This window comes from Cyprinus carpio, chromosome B2 (genome assembly GCF_018340385.1).
Source record: "Cyprinus carpio isolate SPL01 chromosome B2, ASM1834038v1, whole genome shotgun sequence".
NCBI classification, from domain to species: domain Eukaryota; kingdom Metazoa; phylum Chordata; class Actinopteri; order Cypriniformes; family Cyprinidae; genus Cyprinus; species Cyprinus carpio.
In genome coordinates this window covers 5,300,270-5,322,159 of record NC_056598.1, presented here as the reverse complement: position 1 = coordinate 5,322,159, position 21,890 = coordinate 5,300,270, and the positions used below count along the sequence as shown (strand labels likewise).

At 36.3% G+C, this 21,890-nt stretch overlaps 1 pseudogene; it reads left to right on the top strand.

Annotated features, from left to right (window-relative positions):
* On the top strand, positions 1-6,386 carry LOC122134295 (annotated as a pseudogene).
* The last annotated feature ends 15,504 nt before the right edge of the window (positions 6,387-21,890 follow it).

Genomic DNA, 21,890 nt, shown 5'->3' with positions numbered 1-21,890 from the left:
TCCTCAGTCGAGCAGACGGACTTAGACGTCAGCTGAGAAGGAGGTACACTAACATCAACACAGTACAGATCCACCGCATATGAGGACTGCAATCACCACACGGTGGAGCAAAGGGACGTCAAACTTTATTCCCACTTTTGAACCGATGAACCGAGCAGTAAAGTTCAGCAATTGAAGAAAAAGAAAATAAGAAGAAGAAGAAGAAAAAAAAAAAAAAATGGAAAATTCGTCGTGCATATCATCCAACACTTAAAACTCTACTGCAAATAACCATCCTCTCTATGGATCGCAGTCTGCTGTCAAAGCGCCACAGCACATTAAATGTTTTGCTTCCCCCAGAAAACAATGCAGTGACTTTTGTTCAATGTGTCCTCAGAACGGATTGCGATGATTGCGTCCAACTTGAGTGTGATCAGTTGCAGGAGGGCGAACAGCGCGCTGTGCCTCAGTGCAGTGGAGGAACATTTGCAGGCGTCCTCCTATCGCAACCTCAGTCCCACCGGCCACCTGCTCGTGGCGTTGACCTTGGGCTTCATCGGTACTTTCGGATTCCTCAACAACCTTCTGGTTCTCGTGCTGTTCTGCCGCTACAAGATTCTGCGGTCCCCCATCAACTTTTTGCTGGTGAACATTTGCTTGAGTGATCTCCTGGTTTGCGTGTTGGGCACGCCGTTCAGCTTCGCGGCGAGCACTCAAGGGCGATGGCTCATCGGCGACACTGGATGTGTGTGGTACGGCTTTGCCAACTCGTTGTTAGGTGAGTGTTTTGAAGAATTAACTGTGTTTCTGCACCCAGGGTATGCGTTCATCAGTTCATCAGTTGTTATGTTTTTGCATGCAGTAGCCTAAAGACTAGTTTGAATTTGATCTCAGCTGGAATGAATCATTCAAGTGATCAAAAACCCTATTAATCACAAGTACCCGAAGTATCCAGTTTTGTCTCCATTTGCAAGCTTAGTTTAACGAGTAGCGATAACTAAATTTATATGGCATCTTTGTGCTGCAGCAGCTTATGCATAATATAAAATAAACCACATCTGAGACGCTTTTTAAACTCTAGTTTAAAAGGCAAGTGCCAAGTTCTTAAAAATGTCATCTTTCTATTCATGCTAGTTTCATACACTATTGAAAATGGTGTATAATTATAATAAAAATGTTCAAAATTGTAACATTCAGTGGCTTTGAATTAGTGGCAAAACGTTTTTCAAATATTAGTAATATTTAAAAACAAAAATTAAAACAAATAATATTAATAAAAGTGTATACCAGCACCTATAGTTTAGACATTTGTCAAGGATGCCTAAATCTGAATATCATGACTTTAATTCAGAAAAGTGAAAACATGTAAGGCTAGTCAAAGCACAGATGTGTTTAAGCATTTAATGTTTTAATTAATTGCATAGAAATGCAGATTTGAATAGCTTCTTACATCCAGGAAACAACCAACCAAACAAAAACAAATAAAGACACAGTCCATACAGGTTTTTGTCCACACAGACAGAATTGCAGCTTATAACTGCAGATGAGCTTGCTGGTGGCAGCAAATCTATGCCCAAGTAAATTTAGTACTTTCAACTGATGTGACTCTCAGTCAATAGCTCAGTGATTAAACACCATGTGGATAAGAAGATTTCCCGGTTTTTCAATGTTTGCCTACCTTTATCACAAATGAACTGAAATAAAACATGAAGCATTTGATGTTTTCACAATTCAAAGATTTCATGATGTTCCTCTCACCATGTTTAATTGATGTAATTTGACTAGCATGTTAACTTATATTACTTATATTGTTGTTTTAGTGATGCATGAATTCAAAACTTACAGGAAATAAAATACTGTTTTGGGTCATTTCCTTGACATAGTTACAAATTTGTGTTGTTACTGTTTCAATGATTTGCATTTTAGAAGATATCATTACAAATGAGATATTAGACAGTTATTTAATGTGTACATGGAATATTAGCTGAGAAAGAGAGATGCCATTAAGGACTTGTGTCTGAAGAAGACAGAGGTATAAGGAATAAGAAAACCGATAGAAAAAGCAGAGTGCCAAGCAAAGAAATCATGAGCATTGTTTAAAATCATCTCTTATCTTTCTTTGTCCATGTGACCAAACCTGAGACATTCACACTGACCTATCAGCAGACCATAGCATGTAAGGCTCACCTCAGCCTTTGGGTTTGATAACTATCAGCATCTCTGTGAGCTTAGTGATGCAAAAATACCCTTTCGGTTAGAAACTGAAGTTGTAATAGAGAAATACACTTCTACACTTCTTAATTTTCAGAACTGCATAGTGTCTTAGAGTAATTCATCACTCTGAATCACAACAGTCACCACTGTGTTTTCAGAACTACATTAGAAGGACATACAACTGTGAAGATAATAACACTGATGTTGAAGATGTATCACTAATTTGCTTTTAAAGAAAGGATCTGTTGTTCAATCAGGAACACTACTAAACTGATAGTAATGTCATCAACATGCAGCCACATTCCTCAATCCACTTAGTATTTTTCATAGTGACTATTGCCAAAAGCGTTTGTGTGCATGTCTTGTGAAATTCTTTGTTTTCTTATGCAATGTTTTAGATTTAAGAGGGTATGAATAGTATTGCATCACAATTTATAATTTGGCACATTGTGCTCTGTATTCGTCAAATCAATGACAGTGACACTGCAAATATGCAAATAAGAATATGAACCTGGGGTTTAGCAATGCACAGTGTAAAACATCAGTTTTTTTAATTAATCTTAATTGGTCCATTTTTTATTTTTATTTTTTATTTTTTTATTTCACATCAGATCAGATTGAGATAGCCTAACCATGCTAGAACCTCAGACTCCTTTGTTTTACAGTATGTCTAGAGAAGGATCACTATAGTAATATTCACCAGTAAGTCTCTTTTGAGCAGAGAATGTTTTTCTTTTTTGGCATCGCAAGGCTGCCAGTGAATGCAGCAGAGCAAGACAAATCACATATGATTGCTTTGTTTTTGGGAAAATCACCTCTTGGCAACTAAACATAGCCAGGATATTAGATTTTGAATCCACCTCAGTATGACTTGAGATCTTATGCAATTTTTCAGATACTTACTATATTGGATTAATCTCCTCTGAGATGTTATGTGGACAATTTATCATTAGAATAAGCAAAAAAGGCTCATATGTCTCATAAAATGTTTATGACTGTTGGTTTCATCTGGATTCAATTTGAAGAAAGTAATCAAAAAGTCATTTCATACTACAGGGCTATGTTCTTGAGCACTGATCCCAGAGGAACACTTTAAAAACTCTAACCTTGTTGTGCATCAAAATGTGAGTTACTGTACATCTCTCCTTAACTTCGAAGAAATTAAATTAATGTGTATTAAATGTGTTATTAATATTGTTAATAATGCTGTGGTTGCTGAGCATAATAAAAATTTAAATAGTAATACAAAAAGTAATACATTACACATGTATACCAATCAATCATGTGTCAATCATTTCATTCAATCAATATTTTTTTGTAAAAAGATGTTTATAATATGTTAATAAAAGTTGATTAAAATTTTTAATTTTTTTTCTTTCTTTTTTCCCCATTGTCAGTGGGGACCAATGTTGTTTTGTACATCACTGACTTTCATTATATGCATAAAAACTTTATTGTTCAAAACATCTTTAATATTTCATAGAAAAACAAAAAATCCAACAAGTGTATCAGGACCAGTCCTACAGGAATGCTAGAGGGTGCTAAGTACCCTCAAATGAAATCAATAGCAACGTCAATTAAAGCTGTAATAAAGGCATTTCATTGCAGATTTGGCTAACTATCCAGTGCATTTGGACTTTGGAGATCGTGATCTGTTTTAATGTGTTTTTACAGCGTTGAGCAGTGTAGTCAATCACAGACATGTCTGTTGATTTCTTAAACCCATCAGCCAATCAGAGGCATTTAAGTTAGAATCCTTTTACCACTAGAATTGCTGGAGTTTTTGTGCAGGTGTTGTGTTCAATCACCCTCAGTGATTTGATTCTGGAGTCAGGCCTGGAGTGTATTATGACAGAACCTAAATTTTTAAGGTGTCAAATAACCATGTTAGCATCTAGAGACCTAAAGACCAAGATGTTTTCCTAGATTCTCAAAGCTAGATTTAGATTTTACCAAATGGGTATTTGGTATATATAGCATGGTCTAGTGGTTTAGTTAATGTATCAGCGATCGGGCTGTAGAAGGATTAGATTTCGGTTGAGCTTCATTGCGGTCATGCCCTTGAACTGGGTACTTCAGTTTATGTCATACACCCTCCCTATCAAACCATCACAATCAGCTCAGTGTCCACAGTTCTGAATGTTGGCCTCCCCTAATACTCACAAGAAATAGTGGTGGGGTGCTTGATGCTGAAAAATAATGAACAAGCCATTGAGATTTAATTGTTATGAAGACAACAAAGTATCTCTGGTCTGGGTTGACGGACCTAGAAATTAAAGTGTTTGACAGATGTGCACATAGGGATTTAACTTGATTACTTCATTAATTGTAGGATCTTTGCTAATTAAAATGTAAAGATTTAAGATTTACATAATCTGATTTCAAAATACAACGTACAAGTTATGTACACATTCTTGTCCATTAACCTGATTAATGAAGGAAAATGAAAAAAAAAAAAAAAAAAAATGGAACAAGATATGGAATTTTAACTAATCCCAAGACTTCTGACAGGCCAGTCCTAGACTTCAAAGTTCAAATTAAATACTACTTCTGTCCACTTCACTGATAATAGAAAATCAATAAGAGGTATAAGGTAAATCTCAGATATTTGAATTTACTTCCTTGACATAAACACTTTGCCTCTGTGGTGCTATCAAAACTTTCTGCTGTTTGTAGAGTCAATGGAAGACAGAAGACAAGGTGAGTGATACATAAATGACACACTTTAGCTTTAAGAGCTGACTTGTGGATCACTTTCACCTAAAACTGCACAACAAAAAAAGATTATAAATAAAGAATCAAAGGCTTACTTATCAGGCAACTCAACTGAACTCTGCAAAAGTACTTTTTTATGTGCATCAGAGCTGCTGTTTATCAGTCAGTACCAGTCTTGAATTAATAGTAGGACATGAGTTCTGCCTTTCTGAATGACTTTTCTATGCCTGTTTAAAAAATACATATAATTGAACTCCATGTGAGCAGTCTTTCCGTAATGGAATGACACATTTGACCTTTTAAACTTAAATCATATTATAACATATTGAAAAATGTCTTTATCTTCTCTGCAGGCATTGTGTCACTTATCTCTCTGGCCGTGCTATCATACGAACGCTACTGTACAATGATGGGCTCCACGGAGGCTGATGCCACCAACTATAAGAAGGTGGCCGTTGGGGTGGTGATGTCCTGGGTCTACTCTTTAATCTGGACTCTGCCCCCTCTGTTTGGTTGGAGCCGCTATGGCCCAGAAGGCCCTGGGACCACCTGCTCTGTAGACTGGACAACAAAGACAGCCAATAACATCTCTTACATTATTTGCCTCTTTATTTTTTGTCTGATTGTCCCCTTCCTGGTCATTGTCTTCTGCTATGGTAAGCTGCTGCTTGCCATTAAACAGGTGAGTGAAACACTGTGCACTAGTTATCTGAAATCATTTTTTTCAACTAAAAAATTTGCATATGCCCTTGGCAGTTCAGTATTTGATTATGGTTAGGATATCTGATATTTAGCAGTCCATTCGCTGCAGGGAGCATACTGGGGTTATGTTCCTTGTTCAAGGACACAGTGCTGGTAGGGGATCTCAAAAACTTTATAGTTCTAGTTGCCAGCCAGCATCTCTGAAGGAAATGTTGACCCCAAAATGAAAGCTGTCTTATTTTTCATTCACCCTTCATGTTGTTTCGAACATGTATATTTAGTAGAATAGTAGGGTATTGGAGAGTCTTTACACATCTCTTTTCACATTCAAGTTCCAAAACCAAAAATTAACTGAACACCATAAAATGGTCCCAGTGGTATAAAGTATTTGAGTAAATGTAATTAATTACTTTACTTGAGTATCTTTTTGGATACTCTGCAATTCAAAGATATTAGTAACTTTTACACTCTACTTCACTACATTTTTGAATAAGCATCTGTTCTCATTACTCCACTACAATTGTAGTGAGGGTTGCAATTACACATTACATTTTGCATGGCACCAAGTTTTTTCTACAGCCAATTTTTTGGCAGCAAAAGTGATATTGGCAACTACAGAGCACTGAAAGTATTATATCTTGTGCAATTTTGCTCTTACCCAAACTTGTCAACAAGGCTACTTTACGAAAATGCAAGTAGTTGTGAATCACAGGGTTTTTTTATACAAACCTGATTCCAAAAAAGTTGGGACACTACAAATTGTGAATAAAAACAGAATGCAATGATGTGGAAGTTTCAAATTTCAATATTTTATTCAGAATACATCATAGATGACATATCAAATGTATCATTTTAAGGGAAAAATAAGTTGATTTTAAATTTCATGGCATCAACACATCTCAAAAAAGTTGGGACAAGGCCCCTCTTCTTTTTATAACAGTCTGCAAACGTCTAGGGACTGAGGAGACAAGCTGCTCAAGTTTAGGAATAGGAATGGTCTCCCATTCTTGTCTAATACAGGCTTCTAGTTGCTCAGCTGTCTAAGGACTTCTTTGTCTCATCTTTCTCTTTATGATGCACCAAATGTTTTCTATGAGTGAAAGATCTGGACTGCAGGCTGGCCATTTCAGTACCCGGATCCTTCTTCTACGCAGCCATGATGTTGTAATTGATGCAGTATGTGGTCTGGCATTGTCATGTTGGAAAATGCAAGGTCTTCCCTGAAAGAGACGACGTCTGGATTGGAGCATATTATGTTCTAGAACTTGGATATACCTTTCAGCATTGATGGTGCCTTTTTCAGATGTGTAAGCTGCCCATGGCACGAGCACTCATGCAACCCCATACCATCAGAGATGCAGGCTTCTGAACTGAGCGCTGATAACAACTTAAGTTGTCCTTGTCCTCTTTAGTCCGGATGTCATGGCGTCCCAGTTTTCCAAAAAGAACTTCAAATTTTGATTCGTATGACCACAGAACAGTTTTCCACTTAGCCACATTCCATTTTAAATGAGCCTTGGCCCAGAGAAAATGCCTGCGCTTCTGGATCATGTTTAGATATGGCTTCTTTTTTGACCTACAGAGTTTTAGCCGGCAACAGCGAATGGCACGGTGGATTGTGTTCACCGACAATGTTTTCTGGAAGTATCCCTGAGCCCATGTTGTGATTTCCATTACAGTAGCATTCCTGTATGTGATGCAGTGCCGTCTAAGGGCCCGAAGATCACAGGCATCCAGTATGGTTTTCCAGCCTTGACCCTTACGCATAGAGATTGTTCCAGATTCTCTGACCCTTTGGATGATATTATGCACTGTAGATGATGCTAACTTCAAACTCTTTGCAATTTTTCTCTGAGAAACTCCTTTCTGATATTGCTCCACTATTTTTCGCCGCAGCATTGGGGAAATTGGTGATCCTCTGCCCATCTTGACTTCTGAAAGACACTGCCACTCTGAGAGGCTCGTTTCATACCCAGTCATGTTGCCAATTGACCTAATAAGTTGCAAATTGGTCCTCCAGCTGTTCCTTATATGTACATTTAACTTTTCCGGCCCCTTATTGCTACCTGTCTCAACTTTTTTGGAATGTGTAGCTCTCATGAAATCCAAAATGAGCTCACTTTCAACATTTGATATGTTATCTATATTCTATTGTGAATAAAATATAAGTTTATGAGATTTGTAAATTATTCCATTCCTTTTTTACTCACAATTTGTACAGTGTCCCAACTTTTTTGGAATCGGGTTTGTACAACCCAATCTCATGAAAGTGCAATAGCATGAGTTTATGTTTCGATTTGGCGTACTGTTTGTATGCAAAAATTGACTTTGACGATACGCATATGATACGCAGTGGGTAGTATTATGGTTGTGTGGTAAATGTGTATCATATGTACGCAAAAACTGCATATCATATGCTCGCCAGCAAATTTCATATTATATGCACGCTAAACACGTGCATATCATATGTGCGCCAAAGTCAATTTTTGCATATCAATACCACGATTTTCTGTTTTTATTTGGCATACTATTTATATGTATTTTTCAGTTTTTCCAATTTAATGCCTCTGCCTGTCTTCCCCAGCTTCTCTACAATGTTAACATTTTTTCGCTGGCATGCCTCTTTGACTAGTGCTTCTTTGAGTCTATATTTAGTTTAAGTCAAATACTTAAGTACTGTTAACATCACATACTCTAAGACTTTTATTCAAGTGTTTCAGCAATTGGTAACTTGTAACTTGTAGTGGAGTAATTTTAACTGTAAAGTATCTGTACTTTTACTCAAGTATGGTTTTCAGGTACTCTTTACACCTAGTGGTGGGCAGAGAGAGGCTTCATGAAACACTGAAACAGTCTAAGCAAATGTGCCGAGGCTTCAAAACAATTCGACACCCGGTGACGGTGTCACCTAGTGGTCATTTTCAAGTATTGCCCTGAAACAGCATTGGCAATGAACAGTTAAGCGAATTGACAAATTATAATGTATATGTGGTTCTCACCTTTCACCATGTAGGTTGGAGGAGTGGTTAGTGTGCACACCTGGCATGTTATCAGAACCTGTCACATTAGGATTGAATACCGGGTGAACCATGTAAATAATTATAGATAATTATTGTGTTTTTATTGTTCTGGGGTCTCATTTATAAGTGTTGCGTACGCATAAAATAGGCATAGAAATTGCGTACGCAATTTTCCACGCACATATCGGGATTTATAAAAAATAAACTTGGCATAAATATGTACGCACCTTACGGACATTCTAGACCATGTGTACGCACTCTTTTTCCTGGCGTGAGAAAAGTAACGAAGTAAGCAACGTTTTTAAAATCTGTTTTCATATTGATATACACTTTTACATTAAATATTCCACTCTCATTAATGGAGATATGCACTGAAAATACATAAAGTCATTATGCAGAAGTTAAACAAAAATTATATGAATTTAGTCATATTAAGTGGCGAGCGCCTGATCACTTTTCTGTGGCATGCTGTTTTAAAGACAACGAGGAGTGCTATAGGTGCACAATAATTCATCTTTAAACTAAACTGCAGATCTCATGCAAAAATATTTTTGTGAGAACAATGATCAGTGATGTGCACTTACTTCGATATTATGGGAGACACTACTGGATTCAGTGGTTGAGTGGTCCATTGTCCGGTTTGAATAGGTCCATTGATAATAACTTACTGTAGTACAACCGCAGCTGCACGGAGGTGTTGATGCCGTGTGAAGGCATCTCAACAACATTATGAAAAATACCACTGTATTTGAAGGATACAGCTTGAAGAAAATTGTAATTAGCATGTTTTCTTTTTAAAATAAGCTACTTTGTCAGTGAAGTGCCGAGTCAGACAATTCTATTTACACTGCAATAAATATAGGCTTAAAATGGCTAAAAGATGTTCACCTTATCAGCAAAACTGCATAAATTAAATTTGATTTGAATTGTTTAAAACAATTGAAATACTATTTGGCCAGTGGAAAAGAATGAGACCAACTCTCTTCTGAAATATTAATATGAGAACAATTTTAAAGAGTTTTATTTTTATGGATTTTTATTTTTATATATTTATGCTAAAACATAAGGATATTTTTTATATACACAATAAAAATTGTGTATGGCACAAATGGCATTTATAGTCCATATCTCATATTTCCTTAATGTCTTGTACCTTAAACTGTGTTAAATATGGTGTCACGTGGATGGGAATATGCATGGAAATTATATGCAGATGAGGTTATGCATAGTAACATCTTTCTGACAACTGAATGAACTCTGCGAATGTGTTATTTTGGTGTTAAAAAAATAAACAAAAGACGTCAAGCCACAACTGGTATTTTTTACATATTATAAAGATATTTATTTAAATATATTAATTGTTCTGCTGCATTAACTCCACTTTTATACTTTGCGGGAGTTAGGAAAGGACAGATGTGCGATTGTTCTCTAAACACCCGACAAAATCCATCAAAAGCAGATTCGGGTCTCGAAACACTTGTGAAATGCCCCGATGCTTTGAATTGCCTTAGTCACGTGACATAGGTGTTTCGAAACATCTGTGCTTCGGGATCTCGACACCGTGTCGAAATGTCAGTTTAGCATCAGCCATCCCTATTTACACCTCTGAATGGTCCATATGACATGCACTATATTCCAAGTCTTCTAATGTGACTAGATAACATTAGGATCTTTTTTTGCATCAGTGCTCAAAATTTCAAATCAAAAATGGATTTAACAATTCAGCATATCGCTTTGGTTGTCACATGTCTCTTAACTGAACATGGATCAGTTTAAATATACTAAATGAAAAAGAACATTTGAGAACTGCAGCAGATGGGAAGATTTTCATTAAATGACAATGTGAATATCATTTGGTTCTTTAAAAAAGTGGTTCCATTGTTTCACGCAAGTTATTTTATTATTTCAGCCTGGAAACAATAAATTAACTTGCTTCAACTTGGAATATTGCTGGCCCGTCTCAGAGGATAATCATCTTATACATACCTGTACACTCCTCAAAGGAGTGTATTTGCGTTTACTGTGTGTGAAAGCATTCAATTTCGAATACTGCTTGTTTGACAATTTTTTGTTTAACTGAATAATGCATGGCAGTGCTTGTCTTTTGATGTATTGTATATCAATAATGGCTTCATATTTGGTTGCATTTTATTTTGTTGGAATGGAGAGTGCTTGGATAAAAGATGAGAATTGAAGTGCAAATTATCTGTGCTGACCACTGACCCACAGAGGAAAGGATAATAATGTAACAGATGTATTTTTAACTGCTGTTAAGATTAATGAAACAACCTATTCTAACATACTGCATTCACTGTTTTCAGCATGCATGAAGAAAGATAATACAATCACAAAGTGACAGCTGAGATATAAAATGTTAGTACTGAAGTCACCCTTATTATCATTTAACAACCTACATGTCATTTAAAAAAAAAATAATAATCTGTGGTGTAAATCAGAATCCTGTGAGATAGAAAACTGTAACTAACAGAGTTTAACACCACCCTCAATAAAACACATCAGAACAAGCTAATGAATGTCTTCCGGGTTACTAGAAACATCAAGGCAGGTGTGTTATCGTTTACTGTGTAAATTTGGAAAAATGGTGATGTCTTGCTTTGCGTATTATGTGTTCATTCTATGTGTATATGTACAGGTGCATAGTTTTTCTTTATAAAGAAACATAATTTGATTGTGTTTGTCAAATGATTTTTACCTGTACTATACTGTATTTTTTTTTTTACATTGACTCCTAGCAAATCAGGAAACTAATGTGCAGACAGACAGTAGAAGAAGTGGCATGGGAGGGCAGTACACAGAAATACGTGGAATAACTAGGAAACAAATCACTTTAAATGAGAGTGGTGGGTGGAATTTAGAGTAGGAAAATATCTATGAATGTCTATGAAATCGCAAGCAAGTTGAGAGCAAGTTCGGAGCTGCAGGGCTGCATATATTATTGCAATACTGCCTATATTCTATATTGCCTGCATAAGATATGTGGCTTAAATGGGTTAGCCTGACAATGACAGAAATCTTAGTTTTTGTATATATGTATTACTTTGAATATAAATTTGTTTTCAGGCCATCCAATAAGTTTACTGATCTACCTGGAAGTCAAAGGTAAAACACATAGCCTAACTTTAGTTCAGTCCCTTTCTTGTCTTTTGTTGTCACTTTGTGGGGAAGTCATGGCCTAACGGTTAGAGTGTTGGACTTGCAATCCAAGGGTTATGAGTTCGAGTCTCGGGCTGGCAGCAATTGTAGGTGGGGGGAGTGAATGTACAGCGCTCTCTCCACCTTCAATACCACGACTGAGGTGCCCTTGAGCAAAGCACTCAACCCCCAACTGCTCCCCGGGCGCCTCAGCATAAATGGCTGCCCACTGCATGTGTGTTCACGGTGTGTGTGTGTGTTCACTGCTGTGTGTGTGCACTTTGGATGGGTAAAAAGCAGAGCACAAATTCCGAGTATGGGTCACCATACTTGGCTGTATGTCACGTCACTTTGTAGATTCTTTTAAATGGATTGTCCAGCTTAGTGAAAGCTCCTGTAGTCATTAGCATTTACTTTACCACATTACCATCTTAATCGCTGGTGTCATTATTTCACAGATGAAGATGGTCTGACTTCAAACAGCGCATACAGGAATAACATTTCAAGATTCCTGCAGCTACAGGCAAAATGCTGCTCCTTGATATTTTATTTATTAATTTACATACGTCTGGAGTCTGTTGACGAATGTAACAGTGTCCTCCCTTGTTATAGAGAGCACACTAATAAAGCAGACTAGCTGACAGTGTTAAATTACCAATTTAATAAAGCGGTTTTACTTTGACTGTATGTTGCTGCAAGAGCAAAATCAATTAATCTGCTTTAAATTAGACAACTAATACTCTGGCTTATCATAAATAAGTAATCAATTATGAAAGAATTTGGAAGTAGAAGAAGTCCTGATGATGAGTTCAGGACTACTGAGCCTCTTTTTCAGCATAACATATTGTAAATGTGACCTTTGGTAATATCTCTGAATGACAATTTTTCGCAAAACAATAACATTTGCCAAACCCATGGAAAATCTTGTAATTAGTAAGTTTCTTGGAGAAGCTGGTTGACTATTATATAAGTTTACACGCTACGTGTTTTGTTCGCATGTTGGCTGTTGATGTTATGTTTACACAAAGTGTTGACATGCATTCAGAACATTGTGTTATAGGTGTGAGAGATATGTGAAAATACATTAGCATGGTCAGCTGGCTGCCATTGATGTGTGTGCTCAGAAACCCAAGTAGACAAAATGTGTGATTTTTCTCTCTCTTGATCTCTTTCTCTTAAAATATTTATATTTAGCATATTCTTTCTTTTCAGTTTTTGTGATCTATCTATCTATCTATCTATCTATCTATCTATCTATCTATCTATCTATCTATCTATCTATCTATATTTATATTACATCCCCCCCGCAATGACATATTTTCCTATGATGTGTATATACCAGTGCAAGTTCTGTTAAATAAGGCAGATGAATTTCAATCCCTTGACTCCAGTAACTTAATAACATGAAATGTGATTAGCAAACAACAATGATTCAATAATCCAATCATTTTCCAACAAAAACAAGTCACGCTCCCGTTTGGGAAGAAAAGTTTGTTGAAATTTCTAGTTCATGCTGACTTTAATGTTGTCACTGCAGTTACTATAAGTTAAGCGAGGGATTTGGACCCACGACTGCTGACTGGTAGGAATGTGTCCTCTGAGCTTTTAAAGAGGACAGATGCCTTTCTAGTTTTATATAGTTTATAAAGGAAATATTTGACATGTTTTACTGCCTTTAACACCCTAAACTTGCCCATCAAGATGCATTTAATACAGTACCTGTTGGCAAGGGCATATGCTGTTGTTCTTGATGTCTGGTATTTGGTAATGTAATTTATACTTTAAGTTTGCCTTAAGTGTTATTTTTAAGATCAGAGCTACAAATATTTTTTTATGGTAAACATCAGGCTCAGGGAAAATCTTTTTATTGATGTGTTTCCTGGAGAAGTTGGATGTCTGATGAATACAAGTTTGCATCTTGTACTGCATAATATTTACATCTTATTTCTGTGCTGGCTTATGTTCTTTGCGTTGACTCTTGTTTTGACATCACCTCAATCACTGTTTTCATGCATATTTTACTATGATTATAACCACAGAGGTCTGGTAGCTGTTTAAGCATGCTTTCTAAACCATCAACTAGACATTTTCAACAGCATATAAAATAATCTTTAAAAATAATCTCCAATGCTGTATGCTTGTGTTGGCAATAACAGCTGCCTAATGCCTAATGTTCTGCATTCCAAATATACTTAAAAAATATAAAGATAATTCCTTCCTTTATTGTTTGGAATAGTTTAAAGGTGCTGTAAGCAATTTTGTTTTGTTTTAGAATATTGCACAAAAATGTTTCTTTAACTTGGCAGATATGATACTGTTGCAGCAACAGATATCACTGAAATTTACACCAGTTTCAGTGATATCTGTTTCTGCAACATGGTCCTGTAAACAGAAAAACAGAGATGTCTTTGGATTTACAGACAGTAAAGTGGAGTTTTGCAGTAAGGGTGTATGTTTAAAGTTAGCAAAATGGCTGAAATCACCTAAAGTATTTTTAATATCAACAAAAAGCTTTTGATAGACAGTGTTGGGGAGTAACTAGTTACTGTAATCTGTTACAGTTACTCAAAAAATGTGTAATTAAATTACAGTTACTTATGAAAATATTAACGATTGCATAACAGTTATGCATTTTCACACACAGATTTGATAGATTTTTTTTTTTTTCCAAAGTTGCATTGACTGCTCTTAAATATGAGAAAGAACAGGACACATGTTTGTTTGATAACTTTTATTTCCTGTTTGGGTTTATGTATATGCTTTATTTTTTAAATTACCAGTTTTTTCCTGTCATAGCTAAGCGAAGGTTTGATTTCAAAAATAGTATCATAGCTATTAAGCTATATTTTGTTATGATTTTAAAATATGTATTTAACCTCAGAATGATTTCAAAGTAAAAAGAGGTGCTAAAGTCTGATTTTGTGGTGGCTGTGCATTACAATTAAATTATTATAATCTTAATTCAAGTGATGAAGGATTAATCAGTGCCGAGTACTAGTGTAATGTTAACCCTGTCTGTTTAAGCACACCTGTCACTCCATCACCAGCTCGTTACCAGCTCTATATAACTTGTACACACCATCAGTAGTTGTCTGGCCTTGCCTAGAGATCACAGACTGAGCTACTGGGCAACTGAGAATTACCTACCGTAAGCCTCAAAGTTCTTCAGCAATGTGATTACCTCATCTCCTAGTCATCAAAGTCATCATCTTGTCTTATACCTCCTTGTGCATGTGTGCCCAGCAATCTTCTAAAAACATCCAGCTAATATCAAAGTTATCTGCGTAGTTATTTACCCTGCTCTTCAGTACTCACCTGCCGTCCATTGTGTTCCCCTGTCTGTTTAAATAAACTTACCTGTTGTCCATTCATCCACCTCTATCATCATCATTGTCAAGCCTAATTGTGACAGCAGCAGTATATTAATGCTAAAAGTTTCCCAAACAGGCACAGTCGAACGCCTCTGTCATCTGTGTAGTGATGCGCTGAACTCTTGGTCAAGCAATATCAGATTTATTTGTGATTAAAAGCAGCTTGAAGATTAAAGAGAAGATTAAAAGAAATCCTGTTTCCGTACAAAAAAATAAAATAAAAATAAAAACATAAATACAGGATCTGTTAAGATTTCCAGTGTAATATTTTAACAGCCTGGGCCCCTTTTTATTCAATAAAATTAAAATAATAATATATTTGGTTGAATTTTCATTGACTATTAAATGTCATTGAATAATTTACATTTGTCATTGCAAAATATAGGAGGGACTGAAAATCTACTGCATTTCATTCATAAATTGGTATTGTCTATTCTTTAAAAAGGCATGTACTGTACTATCTTTAGCAATTTATTGAATTTCAATAAAAAAATACTTGTTTTTACAAACTGAAACTGGCAACATTACAGCCGGTTTGCTCATATGGACAACCACCAGCTGAAGTTCTTATGGGACCACTTTCCTGCCCATCCACATCATCTCCATAAGGCAAACACTGAGCCAAGTTGTATCAAAAGCATCCAGAAAGTCTGTCTTCTGAGCTTAAACAACTCAACTCAGCAACTCAGTGTAGTTTGCAGTCAATATGAAGACAGATGGTATCTGAGAAAGCAAGAGAGAGTCTTCAGCAAAGGACAGGCACACAGCTTGTCCTCAGGGTTCTCATTAGCCTTGAGCTACAAAACAGATACTGCTATGCAGACAGTGACCCATAGCTGAGTGGACGATTATGCTCTAAGGTCCATGTAATAAGTCAAAATTAGGGTTCTGGACTGCAGAAGTAGATCAGAGGAAAAGAAACGAACTCGAACAGGGGGCAAATGGACTTATGCAATCTGTGCCAGCAGCCTGAGCTTGTATCATCAGAGAGATACGACTCCAAGTGGTAATTACATTGGACTGAAGGGGGCCATGTATAGGTTTACCTGCTGAATACATTCAGTAACAGAACATAAGTCCTGAGACTTCAAGCCTATACACATGCAGTTATATTTCATTAGTATGACAGCAGGCATCTGTATAGACTTCTGCCACTGGCTCTAGAATTTCTTGAAAACAACCTTCCTAACAAATTATCTGATCTCTCAACCTCAGTCAGACAATGCTGAGCTTGAGTTGAGTTTCAGATTCTCGTCATTAATATTGTGGCTTTGTTGGACTCATAAAAACAAACATACTGACGTTTGCTCAAGGAAAGACAAATAGGTTGATACCATCATATGGGATTTGCCCTTTTCAGCTGCAAAGCCAGCATAGTCAAACAAAAGGCAAATTCCAAATGGCGTTTTTACTCCTTTGAAGGGGACTGCAGGAAGAGAGCGCCATACAATGGATCATTCCAGATAAAATAATGGGTAACAATTTACTTAAAGCCTTTATGTATAATGCATTATAAAGGGTTATTAAAGGGTATAATGCAATATAATTATTCATAATGTGCATTGTAATACGTTATAGCTAATTCTAAATAATTATAATAGAATTTAAAATACATAGTGTAACAATAATTTGTTAAGTATTATAATGTATTAACTGTTGTTACAATTAATCATGAGATTGTACAGTGTATTATAATGTGCATTAAAAGGCATAATTAGTGCATTAAGACTACTTTTATAATGCATTATACATAAAGGCTTTAAGTAAAGTGTTACCAAAAAAGTTATTTTGTTTTTCATTGATACAAGTGTGTTTCGAACAGCAAGCTTATGCTCCCTCTAGAGTTCAATAAAATTCAGTTAAATTCAGTTCAGAGGAGGCAATAGGGATGCCCAGTTTTTACCCCAAGGTGACTTGCATTGCATTCTGGGTACACATTTTATTGGTTCTTGCTTTCCCAGGAAATCAAACCCTTGACCTTGACATTGCTTTACTGTTGGATCTATAGAAAGACTTCACCCAAAGCCTTACCAAACTCCACAAAGAAGTACAGGCTAAATAAATCCATAACACCCTCTGTCAAACAAACAGAGAAATGAGGTTGTTACCAAACAGAGAAAAAGGAGCAAACATACAAAGAAACAACCATATCAAACCAGCCTAACTCAGTAAATCTGATAACTCTACTGCAATGAGTGATTTTGTTAATGTTTTTGACTCAACATTCACAAAAAAACACCATGGACAGATGAATGGCCCGCCTATTGTAGGGCTAACACACAGTTACTAGCGATTAAGCATCTCCATTAAAAAAATAAAAAAATAGGGAAACCAATGCCTACAAAGGGAGAAAGCCAGTGTGTGTTGTATTTCTGTTCAGTTTTCAAATACTTTTTTCCTTCTAATCATAGTTTGTTTTGAATCCCTTCAGAGATGGTTGGTTTGGTTCATGTTTTAAAACTCTTTAATGATTTTTTTTTCTGTTTAAATAATGGAAACTAACAAACGAAGAAAAAGGTTCTCGAAGTATGTGGCAAGAACTGTTGTGCTCTGTTTGTACAAAGGAATGTATTGTGAGTGCTCCGATAGTGAGGCGTAGGGCAGGACTTTTTAAATCGGAGTGCTTGCAACTCTTCTTGATGAATACAGATAATTTTCCCCCTATATAAACATATTTGAAAATGTAGAAAAGTAATCAAAAAGTAATCAAATGTAATCAGTTACATTACTTTAGTAAAGTAACTGAAATAATTACACTACTTATTACATTTTAAATGAGGTAACTTGTAATTTGTAACCCATTACATTTCCAAAGTAACCTTGCCAACACTCTTGATAGATGATTGATTTCTGCCAACATGAAAAAGTCAGACATGTCATGGTGTGACAGTTGTCAAAGTGTGTTTGATGATCATTGTTTGATTCACAGTGGTCACTGTATAAGTAGTACAACAGGATATTTAGAATGCAACCACAGAATGTCCTATATATGTCATGCTACTCACCATAATGTGGCAGAAAAATGCTCAATAAACCCACTACCAATATCATTATATCTCATATCACTTGTGTCACAATACCAAAATGGCTAGACTGAAGGCATGTATCAGAACACAGGGGTCTAGAGACACGTGCCTGTCAGAAGAGACTGGGGATGTGTAGATATAATTTCTAATTAAAAAACAGGTTGTACTGGTGCATGTTTCACATCAGTCTGGGGAGCATAGCCAACAGGGCCTGCATTGGTGTGATTCAGCAGTACTTTGAGAGACAGCTTAGTGTAGGACATGACATAACTCAGAGTTTTGCCTCAGGTACTGGATGTGTTCTTGGGGCTACAGAGACATTGGATGGACCGGTTTGGACATTATCAGTCCTGCTGCAGCTGTGTGGAGGTTACAGTCTGAGCAGCTCATTGCCCTGGGCGCAGACTCCTCACACACAGATACAAAACCACACATGCTTTTTACAGCCTGAGGACTAACACTCCAACCTACAGGGGAGAAAAATCTGTGTGCAAAGAGAAAAGGAAACAAGTGCTCTTGTTGGTAATTCTCAGCTGAAAACCATAACTTGTTTTTTTTTTATGATGTAGCTTTGATTGGATTTAATTAGGTATGAGCTACAGATAATATTACAGCAGTTCTAAGTGCGACCATGTAATAGATGCTTGTAAACTCAGTAAGTGGCATTCTCAGGCTTCTCTTGCATAAGATTACGTTAACTCTAATTGGTGAAAGAAACATGTAATTAGCTTCCTCGAGAGCTCAATGCATTGTTTCTCATGACTACTTAGCACCTTGTGGATTGTAGGCTGAGATTAAGCCTACAATTATTTGCAGTATAGTGCAGTATGGAGACGTGCGTATGTGTGTGTGTGTTATTCATGCTTGGAGAACATATTATCCTTGCTTATTACACGGCTCTGTGGAATACTTGATTCTGATTGGTCAGTTGCGACATTCCGAGGTATGTTATCCCTGGATAACAACCTGTAAAAGCTAATAACACAGGCTCATCCGGATAACAGCAGTCGGCGCTGTACTCTTGCTTGAACTATTTTTTTCTTTTTGTAAGCTTTTCTGTTTGTTTAGCTAATAAAATATTAAAACTCGATTCAAAATGGTGTACAGTTGTTTAATGTCATTCTGGTATCACGGACTCGTTTCATACAAACCCAGCTGCTGCCATTTTGCTTTGATTGTTTTGTACGCTGTAATGGATTATAACTAACAAATTGGTAAGGTTTTAAAACATTTTTGTCTTAATTCTTTTATTGCCTTAATTATTTTGTGGTGAAATGTTGTGTAATACGTGGTTTGCCTGCACTGTTTCCTACGGAGCCCCTCTGCTCCCACTTTGTCAAAAAAAAAAAAAAAACTATCTTGTGGCCTCAAGATACTAACTCGTGGCCTCAAGATACTAACTCGTGGCCTTCAAGATACTAACTCGTGGCCTCAAGATACTACCTCGTGGCCTCAAGATACTAACTCGTGATTGATTCAACACCCATGTTTCCCACAACACAAGTAACTCAATGCCTCAAGATACTAACTCGTGGCCTTCAAGATACTAACTCGTGGCCTCAAGATACTACCTCTTGGCCTCAAGATACTAACTCGTGGCCTCAAGATACTAACTTGTGGCCTCAAGATAAGTAACTCGTGGCCTCAAGATACTAACTCGTGGCCTCAAGATACTAACTCGTGGCCTCAAGATACTACCTCGTGGCCTCAAGATACTAACTCGTGGCCTCAAGATACTACCTCGTGGCCTCAAGATACTACCTCGTGGCCTCAAGATACTAACTCGTGGCCTCAAGATACTAACTCGTGGCCTCAAGATAGTGAAGTGTATGCCACATGGACCATTTGTTATTAAACTGGACCCTGTACTGTAGTGCAATGTAATACTTCACATTCTGTGTAATATTCTCTGTTTTAATATTCAGTGTAATATAGTTTGCTGCAGTTCTGCTTCTATTTATTTACTAGTACTGTTCATCACAATCAATTCAATTCTGTTAATACAGTAATGTAAATCTTGTAGGCTGCATATCCATAGTCCTTTATATTTTTTTTCATCATTTTTTATAGCATATGTTTCTGAGTTAAACAAAACCAAGTAATTGCAATGATACATAATACAACACTCGGTTAATCTTTGTAACGTAAATCTCCTCATGACATAGACGCCTGACAACTTTGTTGTTGTGATTAATGTAAACACGCAATTCATACTTTGCAGTCACGTGACTACCATGGATACCTGGCGGGCAACAAACGCTGACAAAATGCATCCACAAGTGTGCATCCAATCGCACAACAACTATCTGCCATGCAGGCGACGATTGTTTACACCTCAAAACACCAACTTTTATATATTAAAACTGGCAACGTCCTGGCAAGATCCTATTAATTCATACTTTGCATGTGACATCACAAGTACTGGCTGGGAAATACCGGGAAATACACATAAATACATACAGCCAAACGGAGGTACCGTGACCTAAGCCTAGAACGCCCTCTGCTGACGTTTTATAGTAGGCTACACGGACATGCTTTTCCAAAATGTGAAACACTTCAATAATTAATGAACCAGTCTGCACACTTCCATAGGATAACTTAAAATCAGAATCAGAAATACTTTATTGATATTAATTGATATTGATAACTCGGGGGACAATTCTTGTGTCACAGTTGATGTGCACATCAAGACATTTAAAGGAACATAAATAATAATAGAAGCTGGTAAATAAACAAGTAGCCTATATACATGTAAAAAGTATAAATATATGCTATAAAATATGAAGAAGAATTATAAAGCACTATGGATATGCAGCCTACAAGATTTACATTAACTAATAAAAATAATTAAATTGATTCCAATAAACACTAATATTAAATAAATAGAAGCAGAACTGCAGCAAACTATATTACACTGAATATTAAAACAGAGAATATTGCACAGAATGTGAAGTATTACATTGCACTATAGTACAGGGTCCAGTTTAATAACAAAGGGTCCATGTGTCAGACACTTCACTATCTTGAGGCCACGAGTTAGTATCTTGAGGCCACGAGTTACTTATCTTGAGGCCACGAGTTAGTATCTTGAGGCCACGATTTAGTATCTTGAGGCCACAACACAATTCATTATTTATCTATAAAAACAAAATAGCAACATAATTTAAACTCAAATTCCCTTAAATGTCCGTTTAGTTTGAATTTGCCGCTTGCTCGCAACTGCTGTTTTAATGGAAGCCTTGCGTTCAAATATTTCAACTCAAATCAATATTTCGCGTTCACATTATCCCTTACATAAATTGTACCTGGCAGAATGCCTATACCAGGAGTCATTAGCAAGCCTTGAGTATCTGGCCCACCCTTTTTTCCCAACCTGGAGTGCGTTTCCCAAAAGAATACATAAATGTATTTGTAAACATTTTAAGGAACATTAAATATGAATGCAATTAATGTTCAATAAAGGTTGGTTTAAAGCACTTTAATTAATAAAGTTTTTCTGTTTTCTGTGACCTAATGTAAAGTGTGAACTCTTCACTCCTTATTACCAATTTACAATTCCTTTATTACGAGCTAATTAAACAATAATAATTATGTTAATTACAGTGACACTAATGTAGGACTCATTATTTGTATGGTCTATTGTATTAACTACAGTTTATAAACTATGTATTAACAATAAACTAATAGTTTGTTAATGGTTTGTACGTACT